Here is a 25,648-nt window from a genome sequence, read left to right as displayed (position 1 = left end):
TATAAACATGGTTGCAGTGGAGATTACATTTCCAACGCATGAATCTGGGGGCGCATTCAAATTGTAACAGCATTACATTCATGAGCCCTAGTAATTCAACTCGAAGTACATTCTGATGAATGACTAAAATTTATTGCTGTGCTGACACTTAATCTGGCACCAGTGATAAGTCAACTCCAGGGCTGTAAGCTGTAGATTTATAATGAAATTTTGATTAAACTGGGCTTTTTAAAAACAGTGATATTTATTCTGTGGACTAGCTCAGTATGTAGAAAATAAATGGTGAAAAACCCACCACAAATCCTTCTGTGTAGTTATTAAGGACTCTATATTCCACAGCAATAATTGCATTATCTTGATGTATTTAATTTCTGTTTTCAGGCACCCTAAAAAAGTAAACAATTTAATGTTAGAGAAAAATGTGCAGACTACTTCCACGGTTCGTCTGCCTCTAGATAGTACTATACGCCTGAATGAAAGAAAACAAACTCTACCAACCAGCAGATATTTCAAAAATATCTGAATTTGGATGATATAGAAAAATCAATGAAATGATCGGTGGAATTTGTCAATCTTTATTTAAACTTGACACTACATATAAATAGCCTTTGCTGTTCATTGTCAGCCTTTGGAGTTCAGAAAGAGTGAATTTCTAATTCTCTCCACAAGGTGGGAGTACAATACTAAAAGTGTTTTGAAATGGCACTCATGAAAAGGTGCCACGTTTGTGTTAAGAAAAACTATATTCTGTAGCAAGAAATAAGACAAAAGAATTTAAAAAAGTCTACTAAAAATTAGTAATCTTTGTGTCCTCATTAATTTCAGCCTCTTTATGGTTTGTAAATCTTCTACAAATTTCACCTTCAAACTAAATACAGGGTTTAGAAAATGAACAAAGTAAAGAAACAACAATTGTCAGTGAAGGGAAATACTTCATCTTGAGTGATAATATGTGAAGTCTCGAGTGTTTTGGGTGTGATTATGAATTTTCTCAAGATGGTTGGCTGGCTGGCTGCCTGGCTGGGGAATGTATATTTTAGGCTTGAATATCAGTAGAAAACAGGTTGGGCAAAGTCGTTGCATGACATGGTTTAGCATCCAGACAGAGTCTAAACTTACATGAAAAGGTAAATATTTAATCTGTCTTTCTGGTTTTGTTTATAGAGCCTTTTATCAAGAGATTAAAATCAGGTCAGTCTTCTATTTCAAGTCTAACTCAAGATTCTTTTCCTTTAGAAAACATTCATGATCTCACTCCATCTGAAGCAGGTGCCTCTGTCACATGTAGCAGAATCCTGCGGAGAAGTTGCAGAAACACAAAATGTTGGGCTCTACACCCAGAGTTTCTGATTTTGCAGGTCTGGAGAGGGGCTGGGATACCTACTTCTAACAAGCTCCCAGGTGATGCTAATGTTGCTGGTCTAGAGACACATTTTGAGAGCCACTGCTTTAGAATGTATTCACCCAGCTTATGCAATCACCTACATTCACAGCAAAGTCTTAAGAATGCTCCTTGTTATACTGATATTTGGCTTGGCTAAATATTATTTGAAACTGGGGAAACTGGGTGACTGTTGATAGCGGCTAAGAAACTGTTTTCTTTGTAATGCTGCAGTTGGATTTATTTATTGAAATTTGACCTGAATGTCATCTCACATTTTGGTTACATTGGTTTCTCAGGATGTTTTATGGGTACATGTTGTCACTTTCTAAGTGCACTGTCGCTTGAGGTGGGCCTGGGCCTTTTGATCCTGTGTTTGTCCTTACTCTTCTAGCGCAGTCTCCGGCATAGGGGTGCTCGGTCCTCAATAACTGATGACTAATTAATCTTCCAGTACACATGCTATTTTAGTGAGTAGTTTTTGCCAGAAATACTAGTACTCAGGTAAAATAAGAATCAGGGAAGGATTTGGCCTGAATAATTCAATTCATATGTATAATTCAGGGTTCTCCAGAGAAATAGAATCAATAGGGGTGTGTGTGTGTGTGTGTGTGTGTGTGTGTGTGGGCGCGGTGATGGTGGTGGTGGGAGTGCAGGGACAGAGAGAGAAAAAGACAGACAGGGAGGAAGAGAGAGGGGGACAGAGAGAGAGAGAGAGGCAGAGAGAGAGAGAGAGAAAGAGATTTATGAGAAGGAATTGGCTCACACGATTATGGAGGCTGAGAAGTCCCCTAGGATCTGTAGTCAGTTAGTTGGAGGCCAAGGAGAGCTGACAGTATTGTTCCAGTCCAAGTCCAAAGCCCTGAGAACCAGGAGAGATGATAGTGTAAGTTTCAGTCCAAAAGGTGCCAAGTTCAAGATCCAAGAAGAACTGATGTTTCAGTTTGCCTCCAAAGGCAGGAAAAGACAATGTCTCAGCTCAAGTATCAGGCAGGAGGAGTTCCCTCTGACAGAGAAATCAGCCTTTTGCTCTATTCAGGCCTTCAACTCATTGGATGAGGACCACAGGCATTAGGGAAGGCAATCTGCTTTACTCAGTCTGTGCATTCATATGTTAATCTCATCCAAAAACACCCTTACAGACACACCCAGAATTATGTTTGACCTAATGCCTGGGTACTCCACAGCCCAGTCAAGTTGACACAAAATTAACCGTCATGTTATATATGTACAATCATTACATAAATGGAAATTGGTCCATTGTCCAAATTTCTCTACCTTTTGCCCCAGTAAAAGAAAAAAATGGGCCAACACTGTTATAGGTGTCCCCATATGACTTCTAACTGTTTTGATCATCAGTTTAGTGGGTGAATTGTAGCAATGTGATTTTCTTTAATCTTCAGGAGTAAGATGAAAATATCCATGCTCACCTAAACAGATAAAAAAACTCTTATAAACATGAAATGCTATAGATATTTTAATAAAGGCAATCATTTCCATATCATGATTTATACTGGTCAGATGTATTTCTTTTCTTTTTTTTTTTTTTTTGAGACAGAGTCTCGCTCTGTTGCCAAGCTGGAGTGCAGTGGCATGATCTCAGCTCACTGCAACCTACATTTCCCACGTTCAAGTGATTCTTCTGCCTCAGCCACCCAAGTAGCTGCGACTACAGGCATGTACCACCATGCCCAGCTAATTTTTGTATTTGTAGTAGAGACGGGGTTTCACCATGTTGGCCAGAATGGTCTCTATCTATTGACCTTGTGATCTGTCCACCTTGGCCTCCCAAAGTGCCAGGATTACAGGCATGAGCCACCGTGCCCAGCCTAGATATATTTCTTTATAAACCACACTTCTAGAAGTAAAAGAAGTGTAAGCAGAAATGCATCGCTCCACTGAGGACATTATAATATAATGGCAACCATTTAAAGATACTGAAGATTAAAGCTGGCTATTTATCGGCATGGCATAATGAGTGAAAGACTTTATATGATACATGCTCCAATTATTTAACGAATCAACTCGGGCAAAACAACCTGGTATGCCCCATAGGCTCTGCCACCGACTCCCTCATTCCTACGTATGTGTAATTTCTATGAAACAATCAGAGAAATTCCAATTTCTAAATCATAGTCTTCTCTCTACCCCAGGTGAAAGTGCAGAATACTCCACAGGGCCATAGAAAGACACTGTATTCATTTGTAGTACTCTAACCATAGCTTCGGGGCACTGAATAATAAGCACTATTATTTATTTATTTTTACAATGGCTGTGGGGAGAGTGTTCATAAAATGTTTTGAGCTCCTCACATAAAATACATGATATACTCTTTTCAGGTGAGATTTTCAAATAGATTACAAAATAATGATTTTTTTTTCTAAAAGTGAGGAGAGAAAAAGAAGATTAAAAAAACACAAAAAGTGAGGAGAAATGAAAGAATTCTATTTGACTTGCAGAATTTGCGTTTGAATTATTTATACTTACCAAGATGGCTGTGTCCAGTTACACCTGCCTGATGGTGGCTTTTAACTGCAAATGCTTAAAGATAAACAGATCATAGGTTCTGGACGAGGCGAGCACAGGCTTTAAAAGTCACATCACACACCCACCTGCTCATCCTGGCTTTGGGCTCTGTCCCTTGAATGTTTCCCATCTGACTCCATTTGTACCTCCCGCGCTGCTTCCCTGATTCATTTCAGTTGCATTCTCATGTTGGCTATTTCCTCACTTCTAGTTGGTGCCCTCTATAGTTTTTGGCAAAAGCATGGACTCTGAAGTCAGGCTGCCTGGATTTAATTCCTGTTCTACTGCTTGCTCTCTGAGTCTCAGTTTTTTTCTTCCTAAAACAGGGATAGAACCCATCTCAGAAGGTGGTTGTCAAGATTCACTGAGATAAGCATAATTTCTGACAAATATTCATGATCAATACATGTCAGTTGTTATTATTACTATTATTTTTCTAGGTGTTTTTGCTTTTAGCTCAACCTTACGTTACCGTGGCTCTGTGACCTGGTGCTGCTCTCTTCGGCTTAATCCTGTGACAATTGTCCTGTCTTACCTTTCTTCAATCTGAGTGTACCCTCTGCTTCTCTCCCTCAGTTCTGCCCTGGGAAACAGAGGGTTCCTGGGGGTTAGAAGAGCTGCTTCAATATCATTACTCTTCAATCTCAGACAATAGCAAACACCCTTCGGATCTTTCCAGGTAAGAGATCAGGTTAGCAGTGGAACTGACCTGTTGGTTTTGTCATCTGAATAAACACTATAGATCACCTCCTGAATGATTCGGCTTTAGAAATCCATATTCATCATTGGTGGGACTCGCTTGGCTACCGCTGTATTCATCACTCATTGATTAATTGAAGGTATGCCTGCAGAATTCATTATTCTAATGCCAGCAATGTGGATATTTAAGTTCTTTTGTTTCCAGCCAAGTTTTAGGTTGACTGTGACTTGTTTTAATCTTGTATGCCATCTTTTAGGGAACTCTCATTCAGTCATTAGCTGGAAATATTTACTGTCACCCAAAAGCCAAATACTTTTGTTGTCCTGTAGGTCGGAGGTCAGCCTTCTGGAGCCTGAACGAGGAAAGCAACAAAACGAAGAGAATTTACTTCCTGTTCATACACAGCAGCTGGATGGAGAATTTCCTCCCTTGTAAGACTTTATAGGACACATTTTGGTTCTCTGAAGGATTGGTAAAGAAAAAAGTAAAGTTAAATAATCAAGAACATAGCATACTGTGAACCAAAAAGCTCAAAATGAGTTTTTTGCCTATGGAATACGGCATAGTAAAGCAGCTCTGTTTTTAGATGAATCAATCTTAGCCTATCCTTTAATAAGAAATAAATGAGGCATCTAACCGTCCATTTATTTTGAATACCTGTGCTACATCACTGTAACCGGTGGTATGTTCTTTTGTCCCACAAATGAGCTGAAGTCAGGGCCTTACTTTAATATGAAATATACTGATTTTGTTGGGTTCTATTACTGTTTCATGCTGCTAAAAAGTCTTTTCATGTTCAAATTCCACTGTGTTTTCAATGTCAGGTTTTTTTCTTTCATAAGGAAAAAGGTCCCCTGTGGAAGTTTATGAAACTGACACATTTTCTTGTAAAATATCCTTCTGAGACCATATGGTTTATCAGTAAGCACATATTTTTAGAACTTTTAAAATGAGTATTATGAAATTAACGTGAGATGTTTTTAGAAAAGTGAATGCTATTGACTCAGTAGGGCAGGATCCCTGTCTGCTTTGAGGTTGTTATTCTTTATAATTCCCTGTGAAAGACATTTTCAGATAATTAAAAAAGGTATTTGGTCTGTGGAGTAAAAAGACTTATGAAAAGAGGTTATATAACACATGCATGGCAGTTACTTGTCAAAGTTAAATATACCCATTTCTTTACCCCCAAAGCCATTAGATCTATTACCACCTAATTGCTTGGAAAATTCATTTTCTTTTTCTCAAATCACAGCCTTAATTGAGGTCTGAAAGCTCACCAAGGGCCTCTTAAATCAGCAAACCCAACTTAAAAATAATTCTCCTATAATTTAACTTTGTGGCCAGGGCTATATTTTTTTCTTTGAGACAGTTATGGCAGTCAGTACTAGTAGAAAAACCTCTTACTTTGAGAAATCAGAGAACTGGGGAACATGTCTTACTGCTTCTGATAATGCACACTGGGGCCAAGCGTTCACAGCAAAGTGAATAGATATTAATGCAAACATATTATTGAATCATGCTGAAATCAAAAGATTTAAAACCAACGTATGTGGATGTTTTATTCTTAATGGTAGGACTGGAAACACAAATCTATTCTACAGTCTGGCTGTGGAAATCTGCCCTCCATGTGGCCATCTGCGGGAGTACCATATGTGTAGTACCAACTTTATTCCTTCTTACACAAACCCTAAAGTTTGCATAACAAGAAATTATTTTCAACTTTGGTTTATGACATGTCAAGGTGCTTTCAAGCATAAACAGTGACTAGAATATCTAAACTGATGTTTGAAATCAGGATTAGTTTTAATTATATAAGAGAACTGAAAATAAATGTGATTTAAACAAACGAACATAGATGCAACCATTCAGGTCGGGGTTGCTATTTCAGGGAGTCACCTTGGGAAGCTATGAACGAATATGAACAATTCTACCATTTCTCAAAATGTTTTGGAAACCCCTCTTTTGGAATTGCCTCAGAGTTAGTTTTTCATCTGCGTCTCCTTCTCACTTTAGAATTACATTTTTGTTACAGATGGTGTTGCCTTGTTGGGGCACTTTATTCACCAAGCTTGACTTGGAGTGAATTTTTGTGTTTAGAAACTTACAAGGATGTAGTACAAGCAATTCCAAGTATTTTGTGTGACATCATCTTCTCTGGATTGGCTTGTGCCTCTTCTCCCACCCCAGGATATCTTAGATTTAAAATTGAAAAGGAGTAAGCTGGGTGACTCGTATGCATTAGTTTCATTGAATCTTCACAAAGCCCTATAAAGCAGGTATTATTCATGTTGTTCAGATGAGGAAACAGACTCAAAATGTTTAAGTAATTTAAGATCTCTTTGAACTAGTGTAGACTTGGGAGTTATCTAGTACTAAATTTCGATTTTTTCTTCTATACCCAGTCGTCTCCATCCAAAGTGGCAACATCATTTTGGAATTACAAGTCCTGTTGTGCTTGTGAAAATTTACATTACTTTTTAATTGTGTTGACCGTGAACATACCTATGTAAGCTTGGCCCAGTACATCAGAGATATATTTAACATTCTGTTAGTGATTACGTAGTTGTGAGAGCTGAGGATAGGTGAACAAATGTCATTTGTTTGTGCATAGCAAGCACCTTGATAGGAAAGCCAAATAATATTGGGCACTGTTGATAGTGATAATGTTTTACCTCCTAGTGTTACAAAATTTGCCTCATTAAACAAGATCAAGCAAATGAGCCAATAAGAAGAAAGCCCCATTTCTGCTTCTTGTAAGCAGACCTTAAGAGTAAATAAACGAATGAGATATGAGCCTACGATTCTAAAGTAAAAACCTTGGGAGAGACGGACCAGAGATGATTTAGGCCTCTTCTTAGGATGATCTGTTTGAAGACAAAAGAGCCCATAAGCTAGGTGCTTGGTTTAGGAGGTATGTATGCATCCTGCTTGCTCAGATGACATGATTCTGAAAGGATACAGAAATTGGAGATGTGTAATAATCTAGTTATGGTTCAAAAGAGGGTACCGTCTTTCCATGTATCACCAACTACATCTTCAACAAAAGCTTACATAGAAATATCTCTTACTATGTGCTAGGTAGAGTTACCAATATGCCCTGCTTTGCCTGGGACCGTCCTAGTTTCAGCACCGAAAGTCCTGCATCCTGAAAGTGCTTAAGTCCAAGGCCAGGTTCTGTTTTAATGCTTTATGTTTGGTAATACATTTAATCTTCACAACAACCCTGTGAGGTAGGGGCTATTATTACACCTATTTTGCAGATGAGGAAATGTTTGCATGAAGAGGTTAGGAAACTTGCCAGGGTTCCATAGATATCGGGTAACAGAGTCAGGATTTGAAGTCAGGTAGTTTGATTGAGTGTCGGGCTGTTCTTAGAAGACTGCCTTTAGGAGGGCTGCCCCTAAGAGTGTCCTACTTTGTACTAAAGGGAGAAAAAGGGATTGTTGAGAATAGAATGATGGCTTAAAACATCGCCTTATTCTCATGGTTGATACATGAGATATAAGGCAAGAAAACAGGCAATCACTAGGTCTGGAAAGGAAGAGAAGCTCTTGTCAAAAAGTAGAGTGAACTATTTGAGTATGTCAGAAGGTTAGTAACCCAACTTGATTAGTCAAGGATGACATGAAACAACATGTAATGGACCCAGCCTGTTGCTTGATATGTAGGGACTGGTCAATAAACAGAATTGTGTCATTAGGCTTCAATTCTGGCAGCTGTAGGAGAATTGACAGGGATGACAGTGGCTGCGTAAAAGTGGAAACGATTGTTAAGGAAGGATGTGAGTCAGTTGGAACTTCCAGGGAAGCAGAGGACAAGATGGGGAAATCTGGATAGAATCAGTCACATTGTGATAATCCCTAAGGCCACAGTATTGTTGGTCTGCAAGTCTATGTGGTCCGTGGAGTCCTGGGTTAAGTGAATACATGTCACTGAGGATATCTTGGTGGGAGATTCTTAGGCATATTCATGATAGGATGCTGATATGTTAATACTATCATCACCACTACAACAACCCAACAAACAGACACAAATCAAAATAAAAACATGAAACTTGGAATGATTTTTCTGGAGAGTATGAATTATGCTGTGTTGTTATTATGTATAGGGATTAGCAGATTTCAGAGCTCTTCCCTGATGTGGAAAACAGTAGTACTGTCATTCACTACATATCTGATCAATAAGCCAGTAATATGATTAACACCTGTAATGCTCAGGATGGTCTTGGATTTGGCATTGAAAATCCCTCAGGAAACCTCTTAGTCTTGAGCAAACTGGCTGCTCTGTCAGTAGGAGTTACGAAACCCCAACGCAACAGCTTGCTCTGAGCTATGTGAGCTTGGGAAAATTACTTTACTTCTTTTTAGTCTTAGTTTACTCATCTGTAAAGTGGTCATGATAAGAGTAACTACTATAGAGTGGTTGTGAATCTTAAATAGTACTTGTCTGTACTTACTGCAGTCCATTGCACATAATAAATGCTGAATACATTTTAGCCCTCATTAGGAGATACAAAAATTACATCATAGAGAAGGGTTTGTCTGCATTGCCTTGCTTTGTCCATATCTCTCTAGTGAATTAAGTAGTCAGTTTTTCTATTCACCAAGTCTTTCTGGCTTTTTGTTTTGGTACACAGTAAGATTCATGTTAGGTGTGACCACGTGACTTGCTTTGGTTAATGAAATAGGAGAAGTGAGGTGTGGTATATCTCAGCAGAAGCTTAAAAAATGTTCATGTGGCACACTATGCTCTCTTTCCCAGGATGTCCCAGATAATGGCTGCTCTATTATCTGGGTCATTCCTGGGAAATGGATCCTGAACTAAGGATGAAGAAGCAAAGCTCTCAGTTGAATGGTAACAGATGTGATGCATTACTGAGAAGTAACTTGTTGCTTTAAGCCACTGAGGAATTTTGGGTTGGTTTGTTACCACAGCATAAGCTCACCTCTATGCCAAGGAATTGACTGATGGTCCCTGAGCAATGCCACTCATGGAGAACTGTCGTCAGGCTGAAGCCAACTGACTTAACCCAGTTACTTTCCAATTGACTGTAAACTGAAGTTTATTTTTGGCTTTTCAGGTTTTCCATTTTGTTAAACAAAGAACAAAATGCCTCTGTGCATGCTTTCTCGTGGCTGACTTATGATGGCAGTGATGTTGATCTGTGGTACACTGTGCTGTGCTCTCTGCGGCCTTGCATTTATTTGCTGCTGATGTGTAATGCCTTCAGTTGGACAGTCATTTACAACCCTGGCTGGATATTAGACTCTTCTGGGGAGTTTCTAAAATATATCCATATCCAGGCTGTACCCTATATGCTGACTGTTCTGTAGGAGGTCCCCAGGTGATTCCAATGTACAGTAGGGGTCTCAGCCTCAACCAGATCATTAACTCGGTGGTGAGGAACTATGACCTGAAATTGCTGGGTATCTTCTTTATGTCTATTGTAAGCAGGAGGCCAGGACACAGAGGGCCATGGGGCATCATGAAGAAGAAAGCATGACGTGACTTAGTGGAGGGCAGCAGACCGTTGTCCCACACTTCTAAGTGGTATTTGCCAATTCAGAACAAGCATTCAGTGGCCGCTGACATGATCTTTCCAGAAGGGTAATTCAGGGCTGCAGGTGCCAATGAAATTGTTGTGGAATTTAGTGTTTCAAATGTCCACATCATTATTAAGATGTGGTCTCCTTAAGAAAGAAGAAATCACGTCTTTGTAGGCAAACTAAGGGAAGTTCTTCCCTTTTGTAAAAGGGTGCTGCTGATCTGCAAGCACAGTGGACTCGGCTCATTCTAGGAGGTGACATCTTGTCTGCTGCTGTTTCTTTGGCATCACTGTGGCTGACCTTGATTCTCTCATTGTGGGATCAACTGTTCATTACCTTTTTGATACTGCCTTCCTTCAATTGATGTGTAGACCCTTGTACTGACTTTAGGATTTCATTTCTGTCTCTTTCCTCATTTGCACAAAGGAATGCCCCTCTGTGGTTTGGATCCTCTGACTCTGAATCCTGGTGGTCACATGGAGCCAGTGTTTGCTGAGTCTGGGGAGCACTGTTCAGGCTCTTCTCTGTGTTGCTTTGCTAATCTGGAATATTTCTATTTTCAGTTCAACCTGCCAGCTCCTGCCCACCCAGGTGCAGTGGAGGCTGAATAAAGGCAAGATCACTCTGCTTTTTGCGGCTTTGGTTGGCCTCCTTGTCCTTTGATCCACTTATTTTTCTAAGCCAATTAACCAGAGCTCTTTTATATATAAACATACAACACGTATAAATACACAGAAGATTCAGCACTTGTAAAATTCTTCATTTGCCAGTTTTTTAATTGGATTACTGACTTCAGGGTGGAGTCCTTGGGGGGAATAGGGCCAGGAAAACATGCATTTGTAAGGTCAAATAAACAGCAAATAAGCAGCTGAAGGCAAAGACAAATCCCCAAAATTTAGGGTGCCATTTTATACTGGGTCCTGGCTCCCCAAAAGGAGGGAAATACTTTGGGAGAAGACAGTGCAGTGCTTCTACTCTGCATTTCATTGCAAGGCAACCCAAAGCTAGTCAGCCTGTTTTGTAATCAGTCCTTCTCTCATGGGAGCCTCAACTCCCAGTGGGAGGGTGGGGATGCTTCCTTATATTTCAGGTAGCCAAGAGCATGCTTCTCTGATCCAATTGTGCAAAGAGTCAAGTATCCCTCCGTAATAACTATTAGCCATCCCTTAAAGTATATTTCCTACCTCGTTATTACACACCAAATCTCTCTCATAATGCAAAACAATTTCTGATACCCTCAAACTCAAAAGCATAAAATAACACAATGCAGAACCGAATAGGGCCTTTGATTTTGAGAGGGATCTATCCGCTTTTAATTCCTGGGGTTTCATAAGGAAAAGAGAGGTTTGTTTTTTTTCCTTCCAAAATGGGATCTTTGGCACCTCCTCTGTTTTTCCCAATGAGTCCCAGATTACCAGAAGTTATCTAGGGCCTCTCATGTGCATGAAGAGTGGCAAGACAAAAAAAAAAAAAAAAAAAAAAGGAGAAAAATAATTCAGTGACTGAGAGGAAAAAAACCTTTTTCCAGAAAAACAAGTTCCAAGAAAGGAAAAATAGAAAAATTTTAAAATTATATCTATAGCTTGTTTAACCACTTTTAAGCTGACTTTTAACCATAGTGCTCTTTAAAAAAGAAATCTAGCCAGGTGCAGTGGCTCAGGCCTGTAATCCCAGCACTTTGGGAGGCCGAGGTGGGCATATCATGAGGTCAAGAGATTGAGACCATCCTGGCCAAAATGGTGAAACCCCGTCTCTACTAAAAATACAAAAATTAGTTGGGCATGGTGGCAGGCACCTGTAGTCCCAGCTACACGGGAGGCTGAGGCAGGAGAATCACTTGAACCAGGGAGGTGGAGGTTGCAGTGAGCCAAGATCACATGAGCCTGGTGACAGAATGAGAGCGTGTCTCAAAAAAAAAAAAAAATTCTTTCAGATGTCTTATTACCCGACTTTAGCCATGTCAAGTGGCCCATATTTCTAGCTTCTGAACTTTACCAGAGGTAGCCTCCTAATGCTTCAAAGACATAGTAAGCAGTTTCTTTTTTACAAGATTTAGAATCTCCATAAGGTCAGAGAAAGGAAAATTTAAGAGAAGAAATCAGAAGCTAACTAAGGGAGGAAAAAACCTCAATAAATGGCAAAATTACACAAATAACAAACCAGAAAGGAATCATTCCAGAAACCAACAATTGAACCCAGGCTACCACTGTCAAAAGATAAAGGCTTAGCTACTGAGCTATACAGCATTGGACAGTTTCTATTGCTTTTCCCAGATGGAGTCTAGAGAAGTCAATTTCAAGCTTGCAAGGCTTTTAACTGCTCAAGAAAAATTTTTAGGATCATGACACAAACCCCCAAATTCCTGTCCTCTGGATGGTGGAAACCAAAAGAAAGTATCCCCCATGGTCGTAAGGTTAAGCTCTTAAGGACACAAAACAAGACAGAGCGATTTCACACAGTATTGGTTTCAGGGTTCCATAGCAAAGTTTGTAACTGACCAGCTTGCCAAGCTGGCTTGAAAAGCAGGCTTACAGGGGTCCTAAACCCACGTTCTATCCGGTGATACCCCTTTTTGCATTACAGAACACAGAAAGACAAATTCTTAGCACAAAGTACACCAGATTTGCTGCAGCCTAAGACTAGTCTCATAAATCCTTTTTTCTATTAATCACACCCTTGCAGAGGAGACCAATAGTTTACTCTTTTACCCAGACAGAGAAAGAGAAAGAGGGAGAGACCAGAAACTTGGCTGGTAAGAGTTTCTTATCCTTTGTGCTGGTATACCAGGTTTCTTGACTCCCTTTCTCTGCAGCTTCCAGAAGAACAGAGTGGCTTCTGATGACCTTGCTTGTTTGTGCTGTAGCTGTGGGATTCAAGCCACTGTGGAACTGTGGACAAGATGCTTAATTTGTAAGATGCTGTGCAATGGGCTGCATGGGGAACCGAATTAACATTTTCCAACCCAGCAAAATATACATAATAAAACAAACATTAATCACCTTGTTTAGCACCCAATATCAGCCTGGCAAAGCTCAAACTTTTCCTCATTGGTCCCTGTTGTCTTTGATCCACTCCAGGTGGGTACAGACGACCTCCCAGTGGTAATTCCCAGTGGAGTCTGTGGGCAAGGGGAAGAGCAGATAGTCGTCCCGTGAGACAGGCCTGTTGAGCCTTCTTTAGGGCTCATGAAATGTGACCAGAACCTCAGGAGGGTTCTCTGAGTTAGGCCTGCTGGACTTCCATCAACAACCCCTCTGAGATGCTTTCTACATATACAAACACACACTAAGACGAATCAGACAGAGGACCTTCCAAATCCGATCCCTTAACCAGGAACTCCAAGAGTATCCCTTCCAAACTATCCTCCTGTTCTTTGTCTAAGAAACCTCCTCGAAATCTTCCTGATTGAGGAGAAGTCTCCCAAACCAGGACTCTTCCTACTAGTTAGAAAGACCCAACCAAGACCTCCCAGGAGCTGAACAAACACCCTGCAATGAGGCTATAGACACAGATATCCCATGGTGGAGCTACAAATAAACACCCTACAATGGGGCTACAGATACCCCACTACAGGGCTACAGAACCAGTCAGGAAAAGGAAGCAGGCATTGGCAGTACCTAGGATACTCACCAATTCAGACATCCCACAACGGGGCTACGGACAGACACCCTACCATGGGGCTACAAACAGACACCTGTGATAAGGCTACAGTTAAGGGACGTCTCCCCAGGACTATTTCTCCATTACAACTAAATCTATGCACATTGGGTTGGCAGCGTCCTGCCAGTAGAAAGAGAACCAGAGTCAGCCCCCAAGTCCAAGAGAACTAGGGAGCCACTTGGGCTGGCTTCTGGATCCATCGCTGGAGTCAGGGACCACTGAACCATGGATAGGTAGCCACAGGGGCGATCCAGGGTGAGCCCCCAAATTTGTAATGGACCAGGGGGTTCACCTTAACCACTGCCTAGACAGAGTTGATTCATCAAGACAGGGGAATTGCAACAGAGAAAGAGTAATTCACGCAGAACCGGCTGTGTGGGAGACCCTACCTTAATTATTACTCACATCAGTCCCTCCGAGCATTCAGGGAACAGAGTTTTTAAGGATAACTTGGTGGTTGGGGGGCAGCCAGTGAGCTGGGAGTACTGATTGGTCAGGGATGAAATCATAGGGAGTCGGAGCTGTCTTTTTGTGCTGAGTCAGTTCCTGGGTGGAGGCCACAAGATCAGATGAGCCAGTTTATTGATCTGGGTGTTGTCAGCTGATCCATCAAGTGCAGGTTCTGCAAAATATCCCAAGCACTGATCTTAGGAGCAGTTTAGGGAGGGTCAGAATCTTGTGGCCTCCAGCTGCATGACTCCTAAACCATAATTTCTAATCTTGTGGCTAATGTTAGTCCTATATAGGCCGTCTAGTTTCCAGGCAAGAAGGAGGTCTGCTTTGGGAAAGGGCTGTTACTGCCTTTGTTCAAACTATAATAAACTAAGTTTCTTCCAAAGTTAGTTTAGCCTACACCCAGGAATAAACTAGCACAGCTTGGAGGTTAGAAGCAAGATGGAGTCAGTGAAATTAGATCTATTTCACTGTCTCAGTCATAGTTTTCCAAAGGCAGTTTCACACTTTGCCTCTGACTCCTTACCTCTCCTCAAGTCTCTCAGGGTTTAAAAAGATCATAGGCAGAAGTTAATTGGAGATAACAGTTTACAGTTAAGCAGGCAGGTTGTAGCACAGTATCTGTATAATCTAAAGTAACCGAGGCTCTCTCAGGGTCATTGAAATGTACAAAGGTATTCTTCCAATGCGTTTTTAAAACCTAGATAAATTGTGTGTCATATAAAATGCATTATAAAAGATTCCAATTGAGTCATTGGATTAAATGAACCTTTCAACACCTTCCAGAGGAAAAGAGATGATATTTGGTGTGATAGAGTAGTCAATGCTTGGCTTCACACTTACATGCTGCAGCAATCTTCCAGGAAAGCTTTACTTAAAAAGAGAAATAAAAAGGAATAAACCAGTGAACTCATGACTCTGCATTTGATATAAAGTATCCTTCTTTTTTTAAAAAATCAAGACTTGCAGAATATTCCCAGGAAGGAAAATGATATCTAAAGCTTCTACCTTCCTTTGACCCACTACTAAAAGGATACCTAATTCACCCCTCCCCTCATCCAACCTTTAGTACTGCCCACTAAATGGCCGATTACTCATATGCTAAAAGCTGTCTGGATTTCTCTCTCTCCTTAAATAGCAAGTGTGGCATTTTGCTAATGTCACAATTAACAGGAAGCTGGAAGCCAATCTCTGAGCAGTGAACTAATACAGAAGAATAAGAATAGATGCAATCAACCTATTAATCAGGGTTCAGTGTTCTTTATTCTTCAATTATTTTTATTCTGAACCTATGTTTTAGAAAACTACTTAACAGATTCTATCAATTTGGAATCCATTTATTACAGATAGTCACCCTTAGAGATACTATTTTCATTTGAGTAACATTGTACTGTTACCTTTATGGAGCATAATTAATGAGAGAAATGTTCTGATTCTTCATTTCACAAATTCCAAATTCCACCTCTCTTACGCCCTTTCTTCCATCATCTCACTTTTAGACTTTCTATCTGTCAGCCTGCCCACTGATTTGTCTGAGGTCCTCAGTTTGTTTTCCAATTTAAAGATAACATTTTGGCAGGGCACGGTGGCTCACACGTGTAATCCTAGCACTTTGGGAGGCCAAGGTAGGTGGATCACTGGAGGTCAGGTGTTCAAGACCAACCTGGCCAACATGGCAAAACCCCGTCTTTACTAAAAATACAAAAATTAGCAGGGCATGGTGGTGGGCTCCTATAATTCCAGCTACTTGGAGGCTGAGGCAGGTGAATTGCTTGAACCCGGGAAGCGGAGGTTTGCAGTGAGCCGAGATTGCCCCACTCCACTCCAGTCAGGGCTACAGAGCAAGATTCTGTCTCAAAAAAAAAAAGAAGGTAATATTTTGTTCAAGAATTCTTGTCTGCTTATTTTCCATTTATATATCTTGTATTATGATTATTTTTCTTAAAATTTAAAATATCTGGAATAGGGTCCTTGGTCTACTAAAATGATGCTTTTGCTTGTTCCTCATTTGTATATCTATACCATGATTATTTTTCTTAGAATTTAAAGTTTGTGAGGGTAGAGGATTTCCCTGTGCTGAAATGATGTTCTTGCTGGTAATGGTAAACTAAGAGAAGGAAGAAATCAATTTTTTTATGTGTTAAAATCATTATAAAAAACATTAAAATCTTTGAATAAAACTTATATGATCATTTATAGCATGGCTTCTTGAAAACAAGATCATAAGCACTGATAAAATTTATAAAAATTATTTTTTCCTCTTGAAGCCCTCCATTCAAATTTTTATTGAGCAACTAACTATCCTGTTCCTTATACCAGCTTTAGCTCTCCCAGCTGTCTTTCCTTCTAGTCCCACTTGGACAGAGTCCCAGATTTTCTTGCAGGACCTGGAGGGGAAAGGGGAAGAGAAAATAAGCTGGGATTCTGGGATGCAGAGGGCTGCTGTGGCAGAGTAGGATGGCCCTGTAGCTGAGAGTGGCAGGATAACCCCTCTAAGCCAAGACCAGCTGCCTCAGTGAGACATAAGATAGGCTTAAATCAGACCGCAGGGTCTTATGAAACTGAAAAAGGACAGGCCATGAATCCTCCCAGCTTCCAAGTTTAATAGCAGTTGCCAGTACAATGCCCAGGAACAGGCCCAATGGCACTTCAGTGACTGCCAGTCCAGAGAGAAGCTTAAGGATGAAAAATGTTAACCCTAGACTTCTTCTCCCTATTGTCAGGAGGATACAGAAAACATGCTTCATAAAAAAAGAGAGAGAACATCTAACCAAAAAAGACTGAGTTCTCTAGAGAGAATTAGATTACTTTACGAAAGAGAAATGAATGCAGTTTTTATCACTGCTCAGTAGGTGGGTGCTAATGAGAAAGATTAGATTGCTTACAGACAAAATAAAAGAAGCGGAATTTCTTCTGCACATTTGTGTGAAGTGAGAGAAAATTTGGAAACCTCTGCTATGAGTGGTATGTTTGTGTAGTAGGGATAGGTGGGAGGAGGGTTTGTCTCAAAATACAAAGAGGAAGTAGGAACATAGAAGGAAAAAATTAGAATTGGTTCTTGGAGGTTCTGGCAAGTAGTGAGCAGCGTTTCCACCTGCAACTTGTTCCCATTATACATGCACACTGCCATCTATTAGACAAACTGGAATGAAATGGAGTTAACTAGAAAGATAAGCAACAGACAAAGAGTGCACAGAAAAGTTACTGTTGACATTGTGTTGGGACTCAGGGAAAACTCTACTGACGATGGAGATGTCTTCGAGATGTACCCTCAAAAGTGAGTAGAATTTCAAAAGGAGATTGTGCAAGAGCTCAGAAGCAGGGGAGTATAAAACACTCATAAGCAAAACCAAAATGTCCACTTTGCCCTGGGTTTAAAACCATGGAGGGAAGGAGCCAGGAGCTGGAGATGAAAAGGCAGGATGGGGCCAAGCAGGGACGGCAGGACAAAGAGTTTGCACATCATTCTCTAGGACGTTGAGATCCACATGTAGAGTTTCTTCACCTTACTCTTCTGCTGAAACTCCTCAATGACTCCTCTTAGACAGCAATTAGCATGTCCTGCAGGTGTTTCATGAGAAAAAAAAAAAGAACTCCCATCGTATAGGTTTGGAAAAATGTCCTACATCAAATTCTCCCTATCATATTCTTGGAGATTCACAATACACATTTGCCTAGTAAAAGCTTTAAAAAATCCTATAGTAAAGAAACCTGTTATCAGTTTTCTTCATTTAATCCAGCATTTCTTGGAACAATAGATTAAGAAAATTTTTTTATTTAATTAAATACATTTACCATCATTAACATCCCCTAAAAGTAGTTCTCCTCTTTGACTCAGAATACTTGAATTCTTTGCATGGGAGTTGGAATTCTTCATGATCCCATACGCTTTGTGAAATGAACTCCTCCTTGAGCATTTTCTGAGCTACTGTGTTCCTCCAAACTCACTTTCTGCCTTCTCTTTAGAAACGTTTTCATTTTCTAACCAGGGAAGTATTTATTCTTCTTTTTTTTTCTCTAATGAACCTTTTATAGCATATATTTATGATGATTGGTTTTCTCTACTGTTTTTTGAGCCTCTTGAGGTTAGAATACATATCTTGTAAATTTCTGTATTCTCATTATCTAAGACAGTGTCTAGCACATACCTGGGTCCTACAAATAACTATGGTAGAGTTGTGGGAGATGAATTTGAGGAGTAAGACTGTGGAGGCAAGGAGACTTGTGGAAATCTATTGTAGTTGTAAGAGAAGACTTAGGCCTGTACTGGTGTAGTGGCAATGGAGATCAAAGAAGAGGGGCTAAGATTTACTGAGCATCTGTTACAGGCCAGGCACTAGACAAGCTGCTATAAGTCTTATCTTATTCTCACAAACACCTGTACTGGGCAGGTTATGTAAGTGAGTCTTCAGCTACACTAGCTCTTTGTGATAAACCCCAGAGCACTTGCCTGTTACCAGCTCTCTTTAGTAAGTTCTCTGTGCAGATGTAACCATGTTTTGTCCTGTGTGATCTCAGCACTTTGGCCACACTTGAGTATATTAAGGATGAGCAACATCAATCTCCAAGGCAGCCATCCGCAGACTGGCCAGTGTCAAAGGGATAGCCCCAAGCTCTGTCCCAAAGACAGAGTTCTATTCGGAGTAATAATCAGATCTGACTCTGTCTCTCAGACAGTTTAAAAAGGAAACACACAAAAAAGGGTGTAGTGGGGAGTGAAAGCAGAAGAGAAATACACATAGAAAAGGCAGTAGGAGGAAGGCAATAGGAGAAGGAAGTTAGCAGGCATCATAACATTAAGAGTAGAGGGAAGTTAGCTGGTGTGGAATAGAAAGGAGCAGCTATAAGAAAAGCAGAGAGAGAGAGAGAAAGGGACCATTTAGGTAGAACTGCTAGTGTAGGGAGTAACAAACTCTCATCTTTAAATGGATGAGTTTTGGTCCTGCGAGGTCATCAGAGACACATCTGCCCTGTTTTGAATCATGATCAATGACATCTGTCATCTGCATGGTGACTGTTTCCTTTTCTTCCTGTTTATTTATATTTTAAAAATTGTAAATTTATAATTGTTAAATTTATGGGGTCCAAGTGATATTATGATTTTTTAGTACAATGTGTGCAATAATTAAATCAAGCTAGTTAACATATCCATCACCACAAATACTTAACATTTTTTGTGATGAGAAGTTTGGAAATCTCTCTTAGCAATCTTGAAATCTCAATAGTCTATTCACCACACTGTACAATAGAACTAAAATAAATCATATTCCTCCTGTCTGAGATTTTGTACCCTTTGACCATCATCTTCCCATTCCTCCCATGGCCTTGACTCTCTAACCACCATTCTACTCTCTGTTTCTATGAGTTAGATTGTTTTTATTTCACATGTAAGTGAGAATATGAGGTGTTTGTCTTTCTGTGCTTGGCTTATTTCATTTAGCACAATGCTCTCCAATTCCATCTACTTTGTTGGAAATGACAGAATTTCTTTCTTTTTTAAGGCCAAACATATTATTCCATTGTGTAGGCATACCACATTTTTTTTACTCATTCACCCACTCATTGATGGTCATCTAGGTTGATTCCATAACTTGGTTATTGTGAATAGTGCTGCAATGAAAGTGGGAGTGCAGGCATCTCTTCAACAAAATAATGTCAGATCTTTTGGGTAAATACCTGGAAGTGGCATGCCTGACTCATATGGTGATTCTATTTTTGGTGTTTTGAGAAACCTCCATACTGTTTTCCATAATGACTGGACAAATTTACGTTCCTGCTAACAGTGTACAAGGGTTCACTTTTCTTTACATCCTCGCCAGTGCTTGTTATCTTTTGTCTTTTGGTAATAGTCATTCTGACAGGTGTGAGACATATTTCATTGTAGTTTTAATTTGCACTTCCCTATCGATTGGCAATGTTGAACCTTTTTTTCATATGCCTGTTGCTCATTTGTATGTCTTCCTTTGAGAAAGTCTATTTCGGTCCCTTGCTCATTTTTTTAACTGGGTGCTTTGTTTTTATCCTATTGAGTTCTTTGGGCCCCTTATATATTTTGCATATTAACCCCTTATGAAATGTATGTCTTGTAAATATTTTTTCTTCAATCCATAGGTTGTCTCTGCCCACAGTTCTTTCCTTTGCTGTGCAGAATATTTTTATATCATACATAATATCTTGATAATATCCTGAGATAGCTAGAAATGTCTGTCTCTTCCTTGATAGAGCCTGGCATAGCACTGTTATTTTTATTATAATTTTTAAGGTGAGGAAACCAAGACTCCTTGAGACTAGGTGTTTTGCTCAAGCTCATAGAACTAGTAACCATGAGACTAGAGACAGAAGCCAAAGCCAGATTTGTTTGACTTATGCCAATATTATATCTGATTCAATATAAACTTTCACCAGCTGGGAAGCAGAGAATGGATTCAGAAAACACTGCAGAATTAGAGTCCATGAGAATCCATGGTGCTTGGTGACCTAGTAGCTGTCTCATTTGCATATCACTAAACAGAAGGTCTTAGAATGTTTCTTCTTTTCTCCCATTTTTTTAAAACTGCCATTTGCACTGCAGGAAGATGATGCAGAATTATGGACTCAAAGGGCTGTGATACTGTTGAGTACAGTTCTTTTCGTTCTTTAAAAAAATTTCTGAATCACTTGCGAATCTGCTTCAGCTTAACAGCAAGGACTTAATAGCAGAGACTACTTAGATATAGTACCTGTTGATTTTTGGTACTCATGAAAGAGAAAGCTTTTCTGCTCTTCACTGGTCTACGTAGGATAAAGAGGCAAAGCACCTGCCTGCACAGAATTCACAAAAACATTTCTGTCTTTCATCATGGCAACACAGCATTCCTGTTGACGAGTCTTGGCTTAATGCTTCTTCTGTCTTCAGGGAGGACTCCACTTCCTCTTCTTGTTGCCTTTAATTTCCAAGCAAATTTTATTAACTCAGCCTCCACAAATTTAAAGACAGATGAATGAGACACAAAGTGGTCTGAAGTTTATCCTTTATAGGTATACAAAAAGAATTTTTTTGGGGGAAGAAAACCACGGTATGAAGAAGACTGGGGTGACCATTGTCTCTTCTATAGAGAATGCTGTTTGTGAGAAAATGTGGATGCATTCAGTGTCTGTTCTGCATTGTAAACGCCATGAAATCAGGGACTAGGTCTTTCTTGTTTGTTACGGCATTTCCAGTTTTAATTTAGTGTCTGCCATGTAATAGCTACATGTTACAGACTGAATTGTGTCCCCATAAAAATCATGTTTTGAAGCCCTAACCTCCAATGTGACCCTATTTGGAGATAGAACCTTTAGGGAGTTAGCTAAAATTAAGTGAGGTCATAAGTGTGGGGCCCTAATCTGATAGGACTAGTGTCCTTATAAGAAGCAGAAGAGAGATCAGATATCTCTCTCTCCACACATGTACAAAGGAACGGCCATGTGAGGATACAGCAATAAGGCAGTGTCTATAAGCCAGGCAGAGAAGCCTCAACAGAAACCAACCCCAAGGCATCTTGATCTTGGACTTCTTCCTGGCTTCACAGCTGTGAGAAAATAAATTTATGTTGTTTAAGTCATCCAGTCCATGGTGTTTAGTTATGGCAGCCCTAACAGACTAATACACTACCCCCTAAATCTTTGTAAAGAAATAAATGAAAGAAGAAAGGCAAAAAATCGGAGAAGAGATTTATCTTTTCTACTGACTGTATTGTGAGGCCTTGGGCAAATCACTGAATATGCCTCTATTTCTTAATGGACATGATACAGTTGAAAATAAGACTGCTTTCTCAGGTTTTTAGCTAGGAGTAAATAGGAGAGTATCTGTAGACTACAAAATACTATTAAAATATTAGCTGCTCACTTCAACAAAAGCACTCATTCAATGACTTCTTATTGTGAATTAATGAAGAATTCTTGCTAGACTACGGGGTCCAAAAACAATAGTTCTTATTACTGACTGCAGAAGTAATAAACAAATACTGAAATCTGTATTTTAGGGAATAAAAAAAAAATGATTGTCATTTTTCTTCAACTTCTGAAGCTGTTTCTTTCCAGGCTTTTTAAAGATAGTGACATAAGATCATCTCACATTTATATTTCAGTTGCTTCACTTTAAAAATCTGTGGAACTCTCCCAGCTTTTCTAAGTTAAACGTCGTCAGCAATAAAGATAATGCATGCCATTCTTTGCAATCTGGTATTGATGTCTTCCTTCTGTTCTGAATCCTTGTAAAAAATAAACAAACAAAAAGGATTTAAAACATTGCCAAGAGGCACCAAGCTCTCCATGGAATTTTAGGGAAGCTTTATGAAACAAGGCGTGGTGAGTTTCGGTTATGCAGGATGATTAAATTGCAGAGATCTGCTGTACAGTATGGTACTGACAATGAAAAATACAGTATTGTGCACTTCAAAATATGCTAAAACAATTGATCTCATGTTAAGTTTTACCAACACACACACACACAAACACAATACATTTTTGGAAGTGATACATATATGTTTATTACCTTGACTGTGTGATGACATCACAGGTATAGGTATATGTCCAAACTAATTACATTGTATACAGTAAATAGGTGCAATTTTTGTATATAGATTACATCTCAACAAAGCTTGAACAACGACAACAACAACAAACCAAAATGCGTTCTGTTGGAACTAGTTTGCACTGGCTTGTGAGAGCCAATTGTTATATTTTCATGAATTTTATGAGCCTAATATTAAGCACAACTATTATTAAAAACTAAATGATATAAACTTACAATTAAAAAATTAAATTTAATATATAGGTTATTACTCAGAACATATCATTTTCTAATTACTGCTCTCCATTTCATGATTATCAAAAATCTTGGAGTTGTTTACATCTGCTGTGTCTGCCCGAAGGGAATAAACCTAATGGTGAGAGGCTGCATAGCTCTTTCCAAATGTGTGTGCAGTGATGTTACCTTAGTAGCTGGAAATAGGATGGAAACTGGCAAACACTACAAACCTGAGCTTTCCTGTTCTCTCCACTGGAGACCTGTGGTTAGACATTTGCTCACAGATGACTGGTGGCAACAAGCAGAAGTGACTGCAAGTGACCCTTCAAGGTGCTGTCAGGGTTGGTTTCTCATCCAGGATGACCTGGGAAATAAACCAGCCAAGTCCTGGAAGAATGCTTTTCCCAGTGCAGGATGGGAGTGAGGTTGCATCAAACACAACTTTCCATGGGACCAGGTATATCTCTCCAGCAGGTGGAAGGCAACAACCCACGTGCTCCAAAGTCTCTAGAAGCTGGGCAGTTGGTGTTTCCAGGCAAACACTGTAAGGGCTGGCTCCCCTAGACAGACTACCTGGGGCAAGCCGCCTGTGTACTCCCCAATGACAACTCTATTTTCTCAGCTGGCTTAGTAAAGAAGGCAGAGTAACATGTTGAAGGCCCATGGGAATGCAAACCCCGACTGTGGGCCCAGCAGGGCCATGGCCTAAGTATGCATCGTTCTGATGTAATGGCAGAAATGGTGGGACCCAGGACTTTACTTTCCTTTTGCTTCTCTGGCCTTCTTTTTTCCTTAACAAATACAAGAGTCATACTATGTAATAATGTGCTATGTGTCCTGAATTGTGGTATAGGTGAGATAAGACACAAGACCAGCAATAGAAAGAAAAAAAGTGAACAAACCCTAACAAGTCTGAAAGTGATGTTAACGAGACTTAGGCGTCCGCATAGCACCCATTTCATTTTTTGGGTCATATCCTAAACCTTTCTTGCTTATTACATTCAAAAATTTGTTTTTACCTCATATTATTATTAAAAGATGGTTTGCATAAATATATACATGACATCATATTGGAATAAATTAAAAATAATTGAGGGAATTTGGACAAAGGGAATATGTATAATAGAAGTAGAGGAATTCCAGAATATACAAATGCTAATTATGATATCATAGATTCTTGCAAGAGGTAGTCAACAAGTTTTCTCCAGCAGTCATCATGAAGAAGAAAACACAAACATTTTATTCACAGGGTCCTTAAGGCACCCACAAACAGATGTTTAGGAAAAGTACAACTATTTCTGATTCTGTGACAATAGGACCCTTTTTGAGGTTAGTGATTGATGTCCTCAACAACACCTTACAATTAATATAATGTTTAATTTATTTGTGCTATTTAGTACAATGGCTTGATGTAAGCTGATATTAATTTCCATTATTCTGCATTAATGAATTCATGAACACCTTAGCTAGATTTGGTTATAAGTGTTATCTCTGTCAAATTTTCCTTTCTTTATCCAAACTGTGATTGACCTTTTTTTTTGTGTTCCATTGTTGTTTTGTGTCCTCATTTGGTATTTGCTGCAATAATCACTCTCTTATATTATGACATTTGTTATTAGTTGCAGAAAATTCATGGTCTTCTAGTCTACACAATGATTAATGTTTAGATTCAAATTAATGAAATTTATATCAATTGTATTAATAAGAAAGCTTGATGTAACCAATATGTTTTACAAAATTTTTGGCCTTAACAACTTATTACTTGGAAATGCTTTTTTAAAATCCAAGGGCCTGGTATTGCAGTCTGCCATCTCTTGCTCTTATTTCTGTGTCCCTTAGCCCCTCTGAGAAGTCAGAGAAGATATATTCTTTTTGGCATGAAGAATAGCATCTAAATCAAGTCCAACATCACAGGATTCACTTTGGGCAGAATATGGCAATTACTGTATTAAGTCTTACTATGTGTCAGAAACCTTGCCATACGCTTTTTGTATGTTACTTCATTTAATTCTCACAGCACTGAAGGTACATATTTATTACCTCCATTTTACAGATAAAGAAGCTGAGACTCAGAGAGAATAAATAGACTACCTGATGTCGCCCAAGGAGGAGCAGCGTCAGGATTTTAACTCGGTTCTCTTTCATGCCAAAGTGTGTGCTTTGAACTCCAGGTTGCTGTGGTGTCAAAGGAGGGAACATTCGGGCTTTCTTATTAGCTTGCCCTGATGGGGCAGTGGGAGAAGTGATGATACTTGAAAGCTGTCAACAGTCAAACATCAAAAATGGCATCAAACTCTATTACAAATTACAGGCCAGACATGTCTCTTCATCAGTGCCCAACCCAGGCACCCTCTAGGCTGGTCTTTCTGAGGTGGCTGAAATTCACTAATAAAGTGGTACTGAACCCCTACAGAAAAATGATTTCATATTTCCAGAACAGTTTTAGGTTCACAGCATAATTGAATAAAAAGTACTGTACAGAGAGTTGCCATATACCCCAACATGCTCAGTTCTCCGACTGTCAACATCCCCCACCACAGTGGTACATTGGTTAAAACCAGCAACCTACATTGATTGACACATCATTATCACTCAGGGTCCCTAGTTTACAT

General features: G+C 39.5%; 1 long non-coding RNA gene across 1 annotated transcript in view; it reads left to right on the top strand.

The window, feature by feature from the left end:
• Window positions 1-25,446, top strand: part of LOC135269714 (uncharacterized) — a 38,706-nt gene extending 13,260 nt beyond the window's left edge. Inside the window, exon 4 of the long non-coding RNA XR_010337985.1 lies at window positions 25,090-25,446. This is a non-coding gene — a long non-coding RNA (uncharacterized LOC135269714). The remainder of the gene's footprint in view (window positions 1-25,089) is intronic.
• The last annotated feature ends 202 nt before the right edge of the window (window positions 25,447-25,648 follow it).

Source organism: Aotus nancymaae, unplaced genomic scaffold (assembly GCF_030222135.1).
Source record: "Aotus nancymaae isolate 86718 unplaced genomic scaffold, 86718_ANA_hifiasm-v0.15.2.pri h1tg000002l, whole genome shotgun sequence".
Taxonomy (NCBI): Eukaryota; Metazoa; Chordata; class Mammalia; order Primates; family Aotidae; genus Aotus; species Aotus nancymaae.
The sequence above is the reverse complement of the archived record's forward strand: the minus strand, read 5'-3'. Positions and strand labels throughout refer to the sequence as shown.